Below are 20,082 nucleotides of genomic sequence, written 5' to 3'. Positions count from 1 at the left end.
CTCGATGTGAGTGATATTGAGTTGGCCACGCCCAGCCAGTCACATGACCACCAAGCCACGCCCACCCAGTCACATGACCACCAAGCCACACCCACCACCTAAGCCACGCCCACAGAAGCGGTTGTTAAAAATTTTGAATCCCACCCCTGATCACAATGATTTCAGCCCACACGATTTCAGGCTTCCATTTTAATATCAATCTTTTTCTTGAAACAAGATCTTTTGTGAATATTTCCCTTTGGGGGGGGGTGTCTGTGCTTTGCGGCATAAGGTTGTAACACATCTGAAATAGTGACAGGTTTTAGGATTCATACACAGGCAGTACTCGACTTTTAGACCATTTGCTTAGTGACTGGAAAATGGCCCTGGAAAAAACTGACTTACAGCCTCTCAGTTATAACCATCACACAATCACACAATCAAGATGTTGGTGCTTGGCAACCGAGGTGTGTTTCTGACAGTTGCAGTCGTTTGTGTTGTTCTGAGCTGGCTTTTGACAAACGAAGCCAATGAGAGACCCTGGATTCACTTAACAACCATGGTGAAAAAAAGATTGCAAAATCAAAAAAAATTGCAAAATCAAAATCGCCATTCACTTAATGACCGCATCGTATAGAAATGGAACTTCCTGTCCTCGTTGGAGTCTTACATTGGGGACGGCCTGTGCCTCCGAACTGCACAATGAAGACTTGCACTAGAGGTAGTCCTCGACTTACAACAGTTCATTTAGTGACCATTCAAAGTTACAGCAATATTGAAAAAAGTGACTGATGGCCACTTTTCACACTTACGACCATTGCTGCATCCCTGGCCCTTGGAAACTGGTTCGTATTTATGACGGCCGCAGTGTCCCCCTGGGGGGGTGTCATGTAATCCCTTTTGTGACATTAAAGACATGAGAAAACAAGGTTCACTTAATGACTTTACAACCTTATTCAACACTGCCACAGTGATTCACTTAACAACTGTAGGAAAGAAGGTCGTAAAATGGAGCAAAATTCAACTGTCTCACTTAGCAACAGGAATTTTGGGCTCAATCATAGTCATAAGCCGAGGCGTGCCTATATCCAATTTGGGGGAAATCAATGGGTCTTGTATATATTATGTAATATATACAAACAAAATATTTCATGTTTATTAAACCATACCAAGAATATGTTTTTGTATGGGGAGTGTGGTTTTTGTGTGTGTGTGTGTGTGTGTGTGTGTGTGTGTGTGTGTGTGTGTATTGGCACTGCGTGAAAGATAACACATATTAGAAAACTCGCTTTATCCTTGTCTCAGTTACAAGACAATTTTGGATAAGGAAGATTATAGCTGAAGGCAGTGTAAGGTCACATTGAACTCTATTTCTAAAATATGAAATTGATCGTTTCATGAAGAACCTCAGCTTTGTAAAGCCCAAGGCATATTGAAGATGATAATTTATTGGAAATGGGAAAAAAGATGATTTTATGGACAGAGAGATTTATTAATCTGTTATTCATCTTTCAAATTTCAACATTTTAACAATAAGGAGATGAAGTAATACCATGTTGTAAAGTCTACCTTTGATTATAAACTTCAGAAATCAACTACTTTTATGCAGGTCAACTGACTTACAACCACCACTGAGCCCAAAATGTATGTTGTTTAGCAAGAAATTTGTTAAATGAGTGTTGCCCCGTTTTACAGCTTTTCTTGCTACGGTTCTTAAGTGAATCACTGCAGTCGTTAAATTAGTCAAATTGTTCTTAAGTGAATCTCCCTTCCTCATTAACTTTGCTCATCAGAAGGTCACAAAAGGAGATCATGTGATCCCAGGGACACTACAACTGTCATAAATGTGAGTGCTGTCAGGATTCCGGCAGTTCCCCCCATTTAAATCATGAGTCTCGAGCCAAACTTCCAAAACTTAAAAAGGATTTATTGGGAGTTAACATGTCCAGCACTGCCTGGGTGTAGCCGACTCTGAGACACATAATTCATTTCACCCTTGACCCTGGTTTTCCCCCACCCCATGGGTCTATCATAATTCATATTCTCCAATGGGACACATCCATAGCCAAAAGTCATCCATCATGCTCTCCAATTAGAAATTTGCACGGCAGAAACTTCAGTCACCTAGTTACTATCTTTGAAAACATTTATGGAATGCAGTTTTGGTTTGCAAGCTGCTGCACTGCTCCCTCCTCCCTTTCTGTTGGCAACTCTAAATAGAAATAAAGGTTTCTTTAAATAAATAATGTGTTGCAACAGTGCATGCAGATATGCCGTATCTACATCCAAATGATTTACAATGTATTTCTCCTTAGCTGCCCACACTAATGCTGCCCGTAATGTAGTAGCCTTCAGACTAGGTGCAAACACCTCATCGTAGTCATTTGCTGTCTGATTGAACCCTTGTGCTACAAACCTGGCTTTATGGGTAACAGTCCCATCCACACCTGTCTTAAGTTTATAAATCCACTTACACCCTATAGTATGTTTACCTAATGGTAACCTGACATTTTCATATACCTCCAACCTTTGTAAGGATTTCAGTTCCTTATCCATTGCTTCCTGCCAAGCAACCTGATCCTTAGCAGGATATAGATTCAGTTCATTATAGTTACCAGGAACTGTATTCACATGGCATACAACACTAGCCTGATATCTATCAAGTGGTCATGTTACTCAGGTTGAATGTCTCGGTAATACAGGGCTTACTGGTAGACTCACCTGTTCCACCTGCTCCTGTTCTCCTACCTCCTCCTGTGCCTGTTCTTCCTCTTTAATGCATATTGATGGTTTAACTATTTCATCTTTAGGGACTACTTGGGTGTCAATAATAACATCATTGTTGGATTCCTGTTCCAGTTTATTCCACCCAACGTGCTCAAGAAATTTATCACTAGCGCTACAGTAAACGTTAGCTATGCCTGGATCCCAAAATCTAAACGATCTATGATTGGCTTCGTAACCTATGAAAAATTACTTCCTAGCTCTATGTTGCTCTTTCAGTCTTACTGAATATGCACCCATGCTGGAGGTCCAAATGTGTGTAAATAACTTAAATTTGGTTTTCTGCCATGCCAACGAGTGAATGGCAATTGTCCAGTTGTGTTAACCACATTGTTTAACACATGGTTGCTACACATTATGGCCTCACACCACAGTGTTTCAGGCAAACCTGAATCAGATAACATAGTGAGAGCCATGGCTTGTAACGTTTGCCCTCTTCGTTCTACAAATGAGTTATGTTGTGGTCTGTAAGGTGCAGAACGTTTAAGCTCGACACCAGCCAATTTTAACATTGTTTGGAATCTATTATTAACAAACTCAGTCCCGTTATCAGTAACTAAAGTCATTACCCTATGTTTCATTTTTCTCTCTGCAAATCTTAGGCAATTAAAGAAATTTTGGAATGTTTCTGTTTTGTTTTTCATTAAATAGCAGAAACCATACAGTGAGTAATGATCCATTATACTCAAAACATAGCAGGCACCTCCCAAACTGGGTTTCTTAGGATCAATTATATCAGCAAACACAACCTCTAAAGTTCTTTGGTCTTAAACCCATTCAGTCTGTTTGCTGGACTAACCGTGCTTTTCTCTTGGCTACAGGCAGTACAGTTTAAGTACTTGCTACAGGGTTTTAATTTTACTCCCTCTGACAATTCAACAGTTTGTTTCAGCATTTTGAAATTAATGTGCCCCAGACGTCTATGCAGTAAATGTATACATTCATCATGTGGCTTAACATTGTTATAAACTGAGCCATCTGCAACTGGTCTTCACATATAAATCATTCTCTAAAGTAGCAGTAACACTTTTACCCCTTTTCTCTATTATACAGTTATCTCCCCTAAAGGTTACTACATAACCAATATTAACTAAAGCCCTTACTGATAACAAATTAAATTTCAGTTTAGGTACATATAACATAGATAAATGCTCCTTTACACATGAACAATATGCAGTACCTTCACCAGATGCTTTCATCTTCCATCCATTGTCAATGATACATGTTGCTTACTCGTGGACATTATTACAAACCTCTCTCTATTTCTAGTAATGCACTGCAATACTCCACTATCAACTACCCACAAATCATGGTTTACAGTTGAATTGCTAGACATAGCTAAATTAACATTCTTCTTAGCCTTCTGGATTACTAGTATTTTGTCGTTTGCCCTTCTTACAGAATCTAGCTATATGTCCCCTAGCCCCACAAGAAAAACATTTCCTAACAGTATAGGCAGTTGAAGACAAATCCTCTTCTTGTGGTTGTTTCTTTCTCAGTTGGTCCCTATCCAGCCATCTTCTTGCCTCTTCTAACAACCTTCCGGTTATGTCAGTCAATGTCAGTTCATCTCTGGTCAGGACTTCCAGTGAAGATACATAATCATCATAACTTTCATCCAATGTGGAAAGAATGATGTAAACCTGATGCAGTTCTGAAAAAATCAGTTCCTTTTCATGTAGCTCTTGAAAAGTTATTTTCATAAAGTTCAAATGAGCTAACATATCTCCACCTTTCAGAAGACGTGCTCTAAACAGTTTACGTGTAAGATGTATGTGTGCACCTACACTGTCACGAACATAAATCCTCTTCAAATTCTCCCAACACCTAGCAGCAGACTCTTCTTCATGAATATGGACTAGCTGCTGGTCACTCAGTGTTAGTCCAATTATACAAAGAGCTCGTTCGTTGTTCTGTTTAAAGTCAGCTAACTTCTTGGCATTGTCCTCATTTTCTGGATCCCAAGCATTTACATGCGGTGGATCTTGAACTGCATTCCATAACACTTCTCTACGCAGAAGTAGACTGCGCTTCATAGACCAGGAAACATAGTTTGTTCCATCCAACTGGGTTATCAGTGATAGACTTGTTGACGGGTCTTGTGCCATCTTTACCAGGACAGTAACCCACAATTAAACAGTAAATAGCTGTCTGCATACAGTACTGTATATTCACACTAACTCTCAGTTATCTGAGCCTGGTATGGCCTGGGCCCATAACCAGTGTTGAGGTAATTCCCCGTTAGGAGAATGAGTGCACACAGGGAGACATAGTAAGAGTGGTATTGAGTAACACACGACCACCACACAGATACACTGAATAGTAAAATGTAGGTTTTACTTCCAGTAAACGGTTAAGCAAAATCCAACAAGCAGTCCAAGTCATACATGGTTAAAGCAGTCAGTTTTTCAGTCCAGGAATAATTCAAATATCAAAGTCCAGTATCATAAACAGTTCAGTAACAGACTTACAGCAATCCAAGAAGAACGACAATCAGCAACAGTCAATAGGGAAAAATGCAAACCAACCAACATCGAACATCAGAACATCTAGCAACTACAGAACTAACAACCCAGGTTTCTGGCTCCATCTTATGGCCGTTTGAGGAACCACTCCCAATTACAATTTTAGCATTCCCTTAAAGACATAGTATTAAATGTCTATCCTGGTTTATATATTTCCAACCCAACTGTTAGGTGACTATCAATTCCTAACAAGTTGACAAGTCAGTTGAATGTTGATCATGTGAGCATGGGGATGCTACAACGGTTGTAATGTGAAAAACTGTCATAAGTCCCTTTTTTCAGTGCCGTTGTAACTTTGATCGGTCACTCAATGAATGGTTGTAACTTGAGGATGACCAGTAGGACAGTCCACATCCTGAAGTCCTTGCCCAGCAGCCTGCCTGAGCAGAAAACATGGATTTTTCTGCATTTAATTTCTTCCCTAGCTGGGTCCATCCCATCTGCAAATCCAATCTTTCTTTTTTTTCTGGCTTCTATCTAACTGTCGCAGTCCAGGTGAAGTGTAGCTCTCTTTTGTTCAGACAAACTCTGGAGTCCCTTTGTATAATTTCTTCCTAACACTCTGTTGGATTGCCAAGAATGACATCTTCAATTATTCTGGAGGCGGAAAGAGGCAGAAAAATGGGCAAAACATTTTATTCCCCAGTTAGCTTTCATTCAAGCTATATAGTAAAGTGCACGGATCAATAAACTTGGATGGATTTGCCCTCTGAATAAATAACCTTAACAGGGTGACAATGTGTCCTAGCTAATGGGGGGGGGGGGGAATCACTCCTCTCATTTTGCATAGTGTGTTTTTCTCTGGCTTTCCACCAAAACAATATATAAGGGGTTGACACAAAGAGAGGGAGGTAAACTCAGAGGTGGGTATTCAGCAGGTTCTGGCCAGTTCTGGAGAACCGGAAGTGGAAATTTTGAGTAGTTCGGGGAACCGGCCAATACCACCTCTGACTGGCCCCGCCAATCCCATCTATTCTCAGCCTCCCATTGTGTCCCAACTGATCCACTAGGTCTTCTTTGGTTGCCCTGCACAGGAGAACGGAGCTGCAAAGCAGGTTAGTGGAGTGAGGAGAAGAGGTGGTGTTCAGCCGGTTCAGACCAGTTCTGGAGAACCGGTAGTGGAAATTTTGAGTAGTTTGGAGAACCGGCCAATAGCACCTCTGACTGGCCCTGCCCCCATCTCTTCTCCGCCCCCCATTGAGTCCCAGCTGATTGGCTGGGTCTTCTTTGGTTGCCCTGCACAGGAGAACGGAGCTGGAAAGCAGGTTAGTGGGTGGGGAGGGAAGGGGGATTTTGCCACGCCCACCAAGCCACGTTCACACAACCGGTAGTAAAAAAATTTGAATCCCACCACTGGTTCAATCTATTTTCCAAAGCAGCCAAAGGCAGGAGAAGAAGTAAGGGAGGGAAACAACTAACCAAGGAGAGAAGCCACCTAGTTTCTTAACAATTACAGGTAGTCCTCAACTTAGGACCACAATTGAGCCCAAGATTTCTGTGGCTAAGTGAGACGTTTGTTAAGTGAATTATGCCTCATATACCTTTCTGGCCACCGTTGTTAAGTGAATCATTTCAGATGTTAATTTAGTAACGTGATCCTTAAGTAAATTAGGCTTCCTTGTTGACTCGCTCATCAAAAGGTCGCAAAAAGAGATCACGTGACCCTGGGGACACTGCAACCGTCACAAATATGAGTCCGTTGCCAGGCAACCGAATTTCGATCATGTGACCAGGGGGATGCTGCAAAGGTTGCAAGTGTGGAAAACAGTCATAAGACACTTTTTTCAGTGCCGTTTGTAACTTCGAATGGTCACTAAATGAACTTGTAAGTTGAATACCTACATTGATTTGATTTCCAATAGATGCTCGTTGCATGGAACAGGTTGCTTCCAGAAGTTTCTTCCAGAGAAGAAAGGAGGAGGTGGAGAAAGAGGAGGAAGGGAAGGAAGGAAGGAGAGAAGGGGAGGGAAGGAAGGAGAAATAGAAGAAAGGAGAAGGAGGAAGGGAATGGAACGAGATAGGGAAAGAAGGAGAAATAGAAAGGAGGAGGAAGAGGAGGAAGAAGAGGAAGGAAGGAAGGAAGGAAGGAAGGAAGGAAGGAAGGAAGGAAGGAAGGAAGGAAACTCAAATAATGCCATCTACATTGTGACAGATGACATCATGGCTCCTAGGAGTCGTGGCTCTCAACCCCAGGGAGAAAGGCTAAAGGGGGAAAAATTGAAGTTGCGATGCTCCATCACTGGAGGTTTTTAAAAAGAGATTGGGCAGCCATTTGTCTCTAATCCTATACACTCCAGTTGGACTAAAAGACCTCTAAGGTCACTTCCAACTTTGTTATTCTGTTCCTTTTTAAAAATTATTATTATTATTTAATCTTTAGTGAGATTCACAGCCTTTGGGGCTGGTTGGTAGATCAACACTGGAGTCCTAACCAAGGACCTAGGAACTGTTCAGGTAGCATCGGAAGATATAAGCTGTTCCAAGTAGGGTGGGTTTTTTTTGTAGAATCAGGGTATTCAAGTCTGATAAATTCAGAATTTCCAAATAGCGAGGTAACCCTTTAGGTATCGCTCCAAGGGCTTCAGTCACAATTGGGATAACACACGATTTCTTTTTCCAAAGTTGCTCAACTTCAATTTGTAAGTCCCGATACTTTGTGATTTTTTTTCTTGCTGTGTGTCTTCAATTCGTGCATCACCAGGTATTGCAATGTCTATGAACCGAACCTTTTTCTTTTCAACTATTGTTATGTCAGGTGTGTTGTGGGCCAAGTGCCTGTCAGTCTGAATTCTGAAGTCCCACAAGATCTTGATTTTTTCATTCTCCAGAACCTTCTCAACCTGATATTCCCAGTTGTTGTTGTTGTTGTTGTTATTATTATTATTATTATTATTATTATTATTATTATTATTATTATTATTATTATTATTATTATTATTGTTATTGTTGTTGTTGTTGTTGTTGTTGTTGTTGTTGTTGTTGTTGTTGTTATTGTTGTTGTTATTATTGTTATTATTGTTGTTGTTATTATTATTATTGTTATTGTTATTGTTATTGTTGTTATTTCTGATGGTTATGTTAACTTCTGCCTGTTGGGAGAGAAATAAGGTTATCTTTGAATGACTTCAAAATATAGTCACACATTCTTGCAACCTTTTGTGGAAAGATTCGTGAAAAATTCATTTCCATGGTTTGTTTTCTGAGAATACTTTTTTTTTTTGATGAGTGGGTAGAAGTTTCTAGATGTATTTAGTCAACAACCCAGTTTTCCATCCACGTACTAACCAAGTTCCACTTTGCCTTGCTGTTTTGAGGTCAGCTCAGATTGGTTATATAATTACTTCTTGTGTTGTCCACCAAGGGACAATGTTCATTTTCTGGTTTTCCTCCAATACTCTTTGTTTGCTGCCTTTTATTAAGAAAAAGAAGGAAGGAGGGAGAGAAGGGAAGGGAAGGGAGGGAGGGGAAGGGAAGGGAAGGAAGGAGAAAGAGAAGAAAGGAGGAGGTGGAGAAAGAGGAGGAAGGGAAGGAAGGAAGGAGAGAAGGGGAGGGAAGGAAGGAGAAATAGAAGAAAGGAGAAGGAGGAAGGGAATGGAACGAGAGAGGGAAAGAAGGAGAAATAGAAAGGAGGAGGAAGAGGAGGAAGAAGAGGAAGGAAGGAAGGAAGGAAGGAAGGAAGGAAGGAAGGAAGGAAGGAAGGAAGGAAGGAAGGAAGGAAGGAAGGAAGGAAGGAAGGAAGGAAACTCAAATAATGCCATCTACATTGTGACAGATGACATCATGGCTCCTAGGAGTCGTTGGCTCTCAACCCCAGGGAGAAAGGCTAAAGGGGGAAAAATTGAATTTTTTTTCAAGCAGCAAAGTGAAATGTCTACAACAGAATCCTTCGGAGACCCACGGAAGAGACAGTGTCAATTTAAAATTCAAATTGCAATTAGTTTTTGCATTGTTTGCCCAATTCTGAAGAGAGTGGCATGGCAATTAAGATATTACACTAATGACTGGGAGCTGAGGGGTTTTGGGGGGTGGTGGAGAGATTTTCTGAATGGATCTGCAATAATGGAGATTGACAGCTTCAGAAGAGCTTCATTGTGCTGGATTTTGCAATGCACCGAGCTGAAAAATGCGGACGCAGCAGAAATTTGGCTTTCTTTACTGGCAGGGATCCGGGTTTGGGGGGGTGTCTCAGGGGATTGGGTGATGGGGAAAAGCTTGTGGAGATCTGGTGGAGGAAAACTCCTTTGTGGATTGGCTGTGGAGAAAATCTTATGGGGATCAGGTGGAGGAAAACTCCTGTAGGGATCCAGTTGGGGTAAAAGGTCGAAGGGGATCAGGTAGGGGAGGCAGCCTGTGGGGATCCGGTGGGGTGTTCTGACCTTGGCTTCCCCCAAAAACCACTAAGCAGACTGTCCCGGCAAAACCCTTTTTATTAAACAAAGGTGAATTTCTTGCATTCACCTTCAGCCAAAGGCCTGACAAACAGTCTTTCAAGGTGTAATTAGGAACACAGACCTTATCTAGCCTGGAGAGCGGCCAAGTAAACGTTTCCAAACGCAGTGCTGACAAGGAAGGGCTCGGCACAAGAGTCTCTGAGATGCACAGACAGATCTTCACGCGGCTGCAACGAACGAATTGTTTCTTGCAAAAGCCCCCTCCCCTTTTAATCCCTATGGGAGGGGCCATTCACCGTCCACCCGTGGCTTTATTCCCACGTGGACCCTTAGTTCGTAATCGTTCTTTTCTTTTGGCAGCTCTGTGCATGCGCAGGCCGGGTGCCGGCTCCAGATGCTCCCCGTCTCACTGCTGCCCGAAGCCGGAGGCGGCTGATGACTGCCAGACTGTCTTGGCCCCATCTCTGCCTCCGACTCATAGCCCTTGTACAAGCCTTCCTCAGCCTCCAGGATTGGCCCAGGACTGGCCCAGGTTCCTTCCCAACTTCCTCACTGCTCTGCTGCCAACTCCACTAGCCTCCTGCGGGCCACAACAATGGTTACCTGGCAGAGGGATCAAAAGCCTACGAGGACTTCCCCTGCCTGTAAAGCTCCCCGTGCCCTGCTTAATGACCAGCCCTGTCATTTAACAACTGCATAAGGGGGAGTGGGGGCTGGGGGGTCATTAAGCAAAGTGATTTCACTTAAGGAACCCTCATAGCAGGGGGCTACCACGCCTTGATTTTGTTCACCATCAGATGAGCCAACACACACACACAATATCCCTTCTGTTTTCCCCAGCACAACAACCTTGTGAGATGTGTTGAGATCAGAGAGAGGGACTGGCCCAGAATCACCCGGCCTTTCATGTCTATGGCAGGACTAGAACTTTCCTGGGTTCCTGGTGGTTGAATCAAAGTCACCCAGCTGCCTTTCATGCCTAATGGTGGACTAGAATTCAGTCTCCCAGTGATTAGCCCAAAGTCACCTAGTGCCTTTTGTGCCTATGGGGGGGACTAGAACTCACCGTCTCCTGGTGATTGTGTTGTGAATTCGCCGGCAGCAGGTGCGGATGGCTGAGGTCTCGGAGAGCGAGGACTCAGATGAGGGGCCTGCATGTGAGGCAGGGATGGGGACAGGACCATCAGGGAGTGGAGTGCTGCCTTTGGAGATTGTGGAGGCTGGCAGCAGTGAGGAAGAGGCCCCCGAGGAGCCTGTGCCCAGTGCGCGTGCCCACAGGGCTACTTGAAGGAAACAGCAGCTGCAGCAGCACGGGTGACTCGGGAGTAAGGCTGCAAGGTAATGGCCCCTCCCTTAAGAGATAAAAGCCAGCTGAGAAACTGGAGTTCTTTGCAGGAAGCAAAGAAGTTTTTGCACTCAAGCCTTGTGGACGTTTGGAGTACCTTGGTTGGTGTTTGGAGACTCTTTGTGTTTGAAATATTTCTTAGTAACTTTATCCAGTGTTCTTGGCAGCCTTGCACCACCTTGGCAAGGCTCGTTCTTATCCGAGACAATTAGTTTGAAACAGCCTTTTAACCGGGAAGGAATGGGATTTGAAAAGAAAAATTAAAAGGTTTTGCTGTTTACTTTTGTCTCATGTTTGCTGTTTTTGAACCACGTTTTGGTCAGAACAGATTGGCCCAAAGTCACCCAGCAGACTTTCATGCCTAAGGCAGGACTAGAACTCACCGTCTCCTGGTGCTTGGTCAGAAATCAAAATTCCATATATATTTTTATAAACACCTCAAAAGCAGACCGCTGTTGAAAACAGCATTTATTTAAGGCCTGTCATTAAAATCACTCAGTTTGAGATGTCACAGCAATTTAAAGCACAGTGTGACAATTTTGAAGATGATTTATTTTGTTCTACAGGTATATCACTGTTGTCTGCCTCTTCAATTATTGTACGCTGGTCATGACTCCATTTGGACACTGGCAGTATATTTTTTAAAAGTAAGTAAATAAATATATGTACACCTTGTGTTAAGCTATATCAGGATTACTCAATCTTAGTAACTTAAAAAATGTGTGGACTTCAACTACCTGAATTCCCCAGCCAGCATGCTGCATGGTTATTTGCTTGCAGACGTTTCATTACCCAATTAGATAACATCATCAGTGCCAGAAGGGAATGGCACTCTTTTTATATATACAGTACTAGCTCTCCTTTTTATATATAGTAGCTTGCTTTGGCAGTGTTGGTGGGGGTGTGGATTTCTTCTTGGTAGTTATGTGATAAGAAAGTTTTCTGCTTGGTTATAATTTGTCTAGTGTTAATCCCTGCTTAACTGGGTGTTAGCCGAAGTTAGAACTCACAGTCTCCTGGTGATTAACCAAGGTCACCCAGCCAGTTTTTATATTTATTTATTTTATTTATTTTATTTATTTATTTGATTTGCCAATTGTTTACAAGATAATAAGTATAAGTGTATACATAGTTGTGAATACATGAAATGGGTATATAAGAAAAATAAAAGAAGAATAAGAGAAACAATAGGACAGGGACGGTAGGCACGTTGGTGCGCTTTATGCACGCCCCTACAGACCTCTTAGGAAAGGGGTGAGGTCAATAGTAGACAGTCTAAGGTTAAAGTTTTTGGGGTTTGGGGAAGAAACTACAGGGTCAGGTAGAGTATTCCAGACATTGACCACTCTGTTGCTGAAGTCATATTTCCATGAGTAAGATAGGACTAGAAATCACCATCTCTTGGTAATTGGCCCCAAATCACCAAGTCGGCTTTTAGGTCTAAGGCAGGGCTAGAACTTGCTGTCTCCTCTTGATTAGCCTAAAGTCATTTAAAAGCAGGAACTAGAACTCACAATCTTCCTGGTAATTCACCCAAGGTTACCCAGCCAGCCTTTAGGGCTAACGTGGGACTAGAACTCACAGGCTCCTGGTGATTGTCCCAATGTCACCCAGCTGGCTTTCAGGCCTAAGGTAGGACTAGAAATCACTGTCTGTTGTTGATTGGCCTAAAGTCACCCAGCTGGCTTCTTGCCTAAGGCAGGAACTAGAACTCACAAATCACTTAGTCATTGGCTCAAGGTTACCCAGCAGCTTTCTTGCCTAAGACAGGACTAGAACTCACAAACTCCTGGTCTCTAGTCCAGCACCTTAACCTCTATACGAACCTGGCTCTTTTTATAAATGATTATTATGATGGTTATCTTACATTGTTCAGTCTAAAGAATATTAAAGAATTAAAGAATCACGTCACTGGGGGCTGTTTCTCGGGGTGAACCACCTCGGAGGCTCAACAGGGTCTTCTGCTATTTCCTCGCACTTTCCGAGCAAGTACGGCTGGGCGCGCGCATGACTGAACACTCTGAGCAGATAGTCCCCGAATAAATAAAGAACAAGCAGCACTAATTAAGCTCCTGTTTACGAGCCTCCCTCACGTAGTCCCACATGCCTTCCCTGCTCTTCGCTTGGCTTCAATTAGCATTTCAACGTAGGACACGGATATTCCTGGAACTATCATTTTTTCTTCCTGCCGCTGGGAAGAAGTTGGAAAAAGCTTTAAGTTGGAAATGCAGGCAATCTTCAACGTACGACCACAACGGAGCCCCCGCATTTAGGTTGTTAGGTGCCCCATTTTACGACCTTGCTTGCTACCGTCGTTAAGTGAATCGGTGCGGTTCTTAAGTTCGCCCGCATCCCCTGCAGTCATTAAGTGAATCTGGCTTCTCCATTGACTTTGCTTGCTGGAAGACGGGATCGCGTCACCTTGGGACATGGCGGCCATCCTAAAGAGGAACCGAATAGGCAAGCATCGGAATTTTGATCATGTGGCCCTGGGGAATGCTGCAACGGACATAAGTGCGAGGAATGGCCCTAGGTCACTTTTTTTCAGCACTGTTGTAACTTTGCACGGTCACTAAACGAACTATTATAATTCGAGGACTGTTGAAGAGAAGGCAGGGACATGATGGCGATCCCTGCCTCATCTTAGACATACCTGTTTCTTTCCTGCAAAAATACATTTAAAAAGGAGGGAGGGTTTAATTGCTAAGGTGTGGCTGCCATGTTGCCTTTTTTGACCTCACATGGGTGCCTTCTGCTGGTCAAGAACCAGGCAGGACACCTGGAGAAGAAAACCCAGTAGGTGGACAAAACTTTGACTTCTCAGCGTTGGACCCAATTTTAGGGGCTACAGGTATTCCTAGACTTACAACCATTCGTTTAGGGACCGTTCCAAGTTGCAACAGCACTGGAAAAGTGATCAGTTTCCACACTTATCACCAGGGGTGGGATTCAAATTTTTTAAACAACCGGTTCTGTGGGCGTGGCTTAGATGGTGGACATGGCTTGGTGGGTCATGTGACTGGCTGGGTGTGGCCAACTCAACATCACTCACATCGAGGCACGCATCTCCTCGCCTGGCCTCTCATGACTGTGGGGATGCTGCAACAGTCGTAAGTGTGAAAAATGGTCTTAAGTCACTTTTTTCAGCGCCACTGTAACTTTGAATGGTCACTCCACTCAAGCAAAGAACCAGCAAAGGAGGGGAAAAAAACTCCAGAGAAGTTCCAGAGACAGGAAGTCTAGTCCTGCCAAGAATGTAATAAGGGTTAACGGAGAGGCAGTTTCTGTAAGCAACACCAGAATGTTTCCTTCCTGCCTTCCTTACAGGATTAGCCCAGTAATTGCTTCTAACAACCGGTTCTCCAAACTGCTTAGAATGTTAACAACTGGTTCTAATGAATAGATGCGAACTGGTAGAATCCCACCCCTGCTTATCACCATTACGGCATCCCTGTGGTCGTGTGATCAAAATTTGGGTAATCAGCATGTATTTATGCCATGTGATGACCCAAAGGGGCGTGGCACAAAGGCAACATAGTCAGATAATCAGTAGGGGTCCCCTTATTAGCTCCAACTTTGCCCCCAATGTTCTGGTTATCTTCTGGCTGGAGAAAAACTCCCAGGAACAGCCTTTGGCTGCAGAGAATCAAGTCCAAAATGCGGTCAACAAAAACTGTAACTATAAATCCAAACAAGGCAAAATGAGGTAATTAGTCCAGCAGGGCAGGATCAAGAATTCCAGATGTGAAGGCACGGCAATAACTCAGCATGCTTGGGCAGATGCCAGGAACACAGATAAGCAAAGTCAACACAAGATAAACTCGCGTTTGCTCCCAGCAGTTGCCGCACTCAGCATGCATTTCTTTTCTCTTCCCAGCTGTGGCTAATGAAGGGAATCAGGGCCCTTTCCTCCCCCGTAAGCACACAACCCACGTTGCTCCCTTCTCTGTTCCTCCCTGCGTGCCCTAGGATGAAGAGGGGGTAGGCCTGGGTCTTCCTCTGAACTCCCTCTCCCTTGTTCTACCTCTCCCCTGCACTGCCCAGGCGGACTTTGCCCTTCCCCAGTTTCCTCCACAGCCAATGGAGCCACATTCCCACTCCCTGTCAGCTGTTCGTCTTCCTCCTCAGATTCAGACTCTGACAGGCACATGACATGCGTTGCACTGGAGAACGCCAGATTCACTTAATGCCCGAATGATCTATTTAACAACTTATGAACTGTGGCAGAAAATGGGACAGAAAAATTAACAGCAGTGGTTGCTTAACATCTGTGAGAGGAAAGGTCATAAAATCAGTTAAGTTCAATTCACTTAACATCTTGCTTGGCCATGGGAATTCTGGTCTCGGTTTTGGTCATAAGTCAAGGACTTCCTATATCTAAACTTTGCTGTCTCTTGATCCTCTGGGACATAGCCCCCACCTCCTCCACTCCTGGGAATCCAGACTACAATCTACCATACACCAGGAACTGTGTTTTAAGTGAGATAAGATTACTGTATATGCAAAAAGTTGAAACACCTACACTGGGAAGATTAAGTTATTAAAATTAATTGAGTTTGCAGAATTGATGAAGTCGACCCTTCTGGTCATAGGGGAAAAATGACAAAGATTCTTTTTGAAAGATTGAAAAACTTGCATTTTCTGGTTGAAAGAAGGATCAGATTGATAATTTCTTGTCTGAGGGATTGGATTTAAAAACAGGAGGGGAAAAGAATAAAATAATGAACTGAAAGAAAGAAGGGCAGAGGTGTTCTTTGGTATAAGATAAAAGAAAATTAATCAAATTGGAAGCTGTTTATGAAGACAGCTATCAATATTTACATTATATAGGTTTTACCCTTCCTTCTTCTCTCCTCCCTTCCTTGATTCTCCCCTTTCTCTTCTTTTATTTCCTTTGTGCCTCTTTCTTCTTTTATCTCCTTTCTTCCTTCCTCCCTTCTTCCTCTCTTCCACCATTTTTCTCTCCCTTCCTTTTTCTTTCCTCTTTTGTCCCCTTCCTCCTTCCCTCCCTTCCTTCCCTCCTTCTTTCCTTTCTCACCCCTTTCCCTTCTCTTTACTCCCTTCCTTTCTCACCCCTTTTCCTCAATTTCTCCTTCCCCCTCCCCCTCCCTCCCCCCTTCCTTTTCCTTCCCAGCAGACAGGTAAGTGAGTACAGGAGGGAGTACAGGAGGGAGCAAGGGATTGCAAGAGTGGCTGGGAAACTGTCATGAAACGATGAAAATGAAAACCACATGACGGCAGCAGCAGCACAGCAGCAGCCAATAGCACCAAAACATCTCCTACTTTCCTAAATTTCATTTTTCCTAGGTCATGGGTGTCAAACTCGATCACGTCATGTGACATATTGTCACGTTTTTGCCTTTGCGGAGCCAGGGTGGGCGTGGCCTGTGCATGACGCATCCAACCCGCAGGCTGCCAGTTTTACCACCTGCCTAGATTAATGGCTCCTGGATTTTGGACAGATTCTGTCAGTTAATCCACTTGGAAGGTTGAAAGATTGTTGTCTTCCATTGTACTTTTTCACCCAGTTAAGGTCATGATAAGAATTTTACTACTATAATATAGAATGTTAAATAAGATATGAAATAGTATATAAGGTGAGCATGAATTTGATTTATGTCTGTACAAAAAGTTGTAACCCGGGGTTAAGCCGCTTTCTAAAAAGAAGTTTTATGTCTTTATGTTATGTATTTTGTTTGTTTATGTTTGTTTATTGAGAATTAATAATGTTGGATAAGAACATATGAAACAGTAATAATATGAAATATAGTAATATGAAATAGATGAAAGTATAAGTTTAATGAATAAAATTGAACAGAAGTAAAGGAAGAAACAGTGAAAAGTTGGAAAAAGAGTAATAAGATATGAAGTTGAATACATAAGATGCATATTAAATTGTGTTTGTATGGAAATGTGATAATTTAGAATTATGTTGTACTTAAATAAGATGTTTTATTTGTTTTGTTAAGTAGTTCTTAGAAAAGATGTTCTATGTTCTTACATTTTATGTTTTGTTTGTCTGTGTATTGTCTTTGAAAATTAATAAAATTTGTTTTTTTTTTTAAAAAAAGAATTTTACTACTATATAAATTTACCCAGACAATTCTGGTTAATACAGTATTTAACATTGTAAATGTATAATTAAAAATAAACCTTAACACCTGACAGCCCCACAGTGTTCTCTCTCTACAAATTGCATCTCTGCAGTCTAAAAATCTTTAACCTAAATCCATCTCTCCGCTTGTCCTTATTTAAGTCTCTCTTTAGACTACAGCTAGTCCTCGACTTATGACCACAATTGAGCCCCAAATTTCCATTGCTAAGAGAGAGACATTCGTAGAGTGAGGTTTGCCCCATTTCATGACCTTCCTTGCCACCGTTGTTAAGTGAATCACTGCAGTTGCTAAATTCATCGCGTGGTTGTTAAATGAACCTGGCTTCCCCATTGACTTTGCTTGGCAGAAGGTCGCAAAAGGGGATCATGTGACCTTGGGATGCTGCAACAGTCATAAGTACATGCCAGTTGCCAAGCGTCTGAATTTTGATAACCTGACCATAGGGATGGCTGCAATGGTCATAAGTGTGAAAAATGGTCCTAAGTCACCCTTTTCAGTGCCAACGTAACCTTGAACCATCACTAAATGAACTGCTTGAGCATTACCTACATTGATTTGATTTCCAAAAGATGCTTGTTGCATTCCGCAAACTTTATGGTGGCAGATTTAATTTTATTCAACAGTTATATGTCAAAATTCTTCTTCTTTTTTTTTTAAGTTTTACCTCCTTTATCAGAATGCTTGTGCAGTAAATTGAGCCCAAGGACAAACCCCATCATTTAAAGCTAAAATCTAAATTCCCTTTGCAATGAATGCACATAGTTTTAATTGTATTATTTAGATTAGCCAAGGACAGAAAAAAAATGAATAATTCTTTTTGCCTTCCAGTAAAGTCCAATAAATTAGCTGTGCTTTAACCTGAGTCCAGCTGGAATATTGAACCAATTATAGCAGCCCTCAATAATGAGTGGTTATACCTGGTAATTAAATACTAATTTAATGGATTGAACTATGTTTACTTTGGGGCATTGTCATGGGTATTGAGGTCCGCGGCTGAGCAAAATTAAAACCCTCAGAGGAATCGCAAAGATTTTAACATTCATTTCTCTCTGAAGCTATTGTCTCTCACAATCAGAAGGAAATTTTACCTATTAAAACAGATAACAGATAATCAGAGTTGGAAGGGACCTTGTGGGTCATCTAGTCCAACCTCCCGCCCAACCAGGAGACCCAACACCATTTCTGACCAATGGCAGTCCAGTCTCTTCTTGAAAGTATCAATTGATGGCGCTCCCACAACTTCCGAGGGCAACTTCTGTTCCATTGGTTGATTGTTCTCCCTGTCAGAAAGTTTCTCCTTATTTCTAGGTTGAATCTCTCCTTGTCCAGTTTCCATCCATTGTTCCTGGTCTGGCCTACAGGCGCTTTAGAAAGTAGCTTGACCCCTTCCTCCTCTCTGTGGCAGCCACTCAAATATTGGAAGACTGCTATCAATTCTCCCCTGGTCCTTCTCTTCCCTAGACTAGCCAGGCCCAGTTTCTGCAACTGTTCATCATATGTTTTAGCCTCCAGTCCCCTAATCATCCTGGTTGCTCTTCTCTGTACTTTTTCTAGAGTCTCAACATCCTTTTTTATAGTGTGGTGACCAAAACTGGATGCAGGACTCTAGGTGTGCCCTTTATAAGGCTTTACAGGGTGGTATTAGTACCTCCCTTGATCTCGATTGTATCCCTCTGTTAATGCAATTTAGGATTGCATTAGCTTTTTTGGCTGTTGCTGCACACGGCTGGCTCATATTTTTTAAAATAAAACAAGACAGTATAAAATACAGGTAGCCCTTGACCTATGACCACAGTTATGCCCAAAATTGCTGTTGCTAAGTGAGACAGCGAGTTCAGTGAGTTTTGCCCTTTTCCTTGGCATTTCTTGCCTCTGTTGTTAAACGAATCACCGCAGCTGTTATGTTGGTCACACTATTGTGAAGTAAATCTGTTTTCCCCATTGACTTTGCTTGACAAAAGTTCACACCACAGACCCTTGGGTGTCAGCAGTTGCCAAGCACCTGGATTTTGAATATGTGAACATGGGGATGGCTGCAACAGTCATAAGTGTGAAAAACAGTCATAAATCACTTTTTCCAGTGCCGTTGTAACTTTGATCTGTCACTAAATGAACTGTTGTAAGTTGAGGACTAACTGTATTGGAAGACTGCCTTTCCCATCCATCTCTCTTCAACTAATGGGTGTTTTTTCAACATTCCCTGAACTCATAAAACCAGTCAAAATTTCCTTGCAAGCTTTAGAAAAAGGAAGAATTAAAATTGCCTTGGCTTTTCAAGTCTTTTTCAATTATGCTCCAAAATAATTAAGAACGGAGCCTTCGCTGTCTCTTAATAAAAGCCCAGGCTGTACAATTAACCTTGCCAAAAAAATGTTTTCTGTTGATTATAAAGCAAGCTTAATTACAGGAAGAAGAAATATGAATGGGAGAATGAAAGGCCTCTACTACAGTGGTGGTATTCTACCAATTCGGCCTGGTTCAGGTGAACTGGTAGTAAAAAATGCTACCATTCGGACGAACTGGTATTTCTTTCTTTCTTTTTTCGTCCCAATGATCAGCTGTTCCAACGATCAGCTGTTCCAGGATCCCCTTCGCTGTCTTACTGCGTCACCCAGGAGGCTTCCCTGAGGCCCAGGAGGCAAAAAAAACAGAAGTAGTAAAAAATATTAGCATCCCACCCCTGGTCCACTATAGAGGTAGTCCTCGACTTACGACCACAATGAGGCCTCCATTTTGTTGCTGCTAAGCGGCACCTTGGTTAAGAGCGTTTTGCCCCATTTTACAACCTTCCTTGCCACATTTGTTCAATGAATTACTGCCATTGCTAAGTTTAGCGCAGGTTATTAAATGATTCTGGCTTGTGGACGTGAATAGGAGCCAGCCGTGTGCTACAGCAGCCAGAAAAAATCAATCCTAGGCTGTATCAACAGAGGGATAGAATC

Source organism: Notechis scutatus, chromosome Z (genome assembly GCF_049901735.1).
Source record: "Notechis scutatus isolate UNSWTSFEM ecotype Mainland chromosome Z, rNotScu1.2, whole genome shotgun sequence".
Taxonomy (NCBI): domain Eukaryota; kingdom Metazoa; phylum Chordata; class Lepidosauria; order Squamata; family Elapidae; genus Notechis; species Notechis scutatus.
This window is presented reverse-complemented; position numbering follows the sequence as displayed.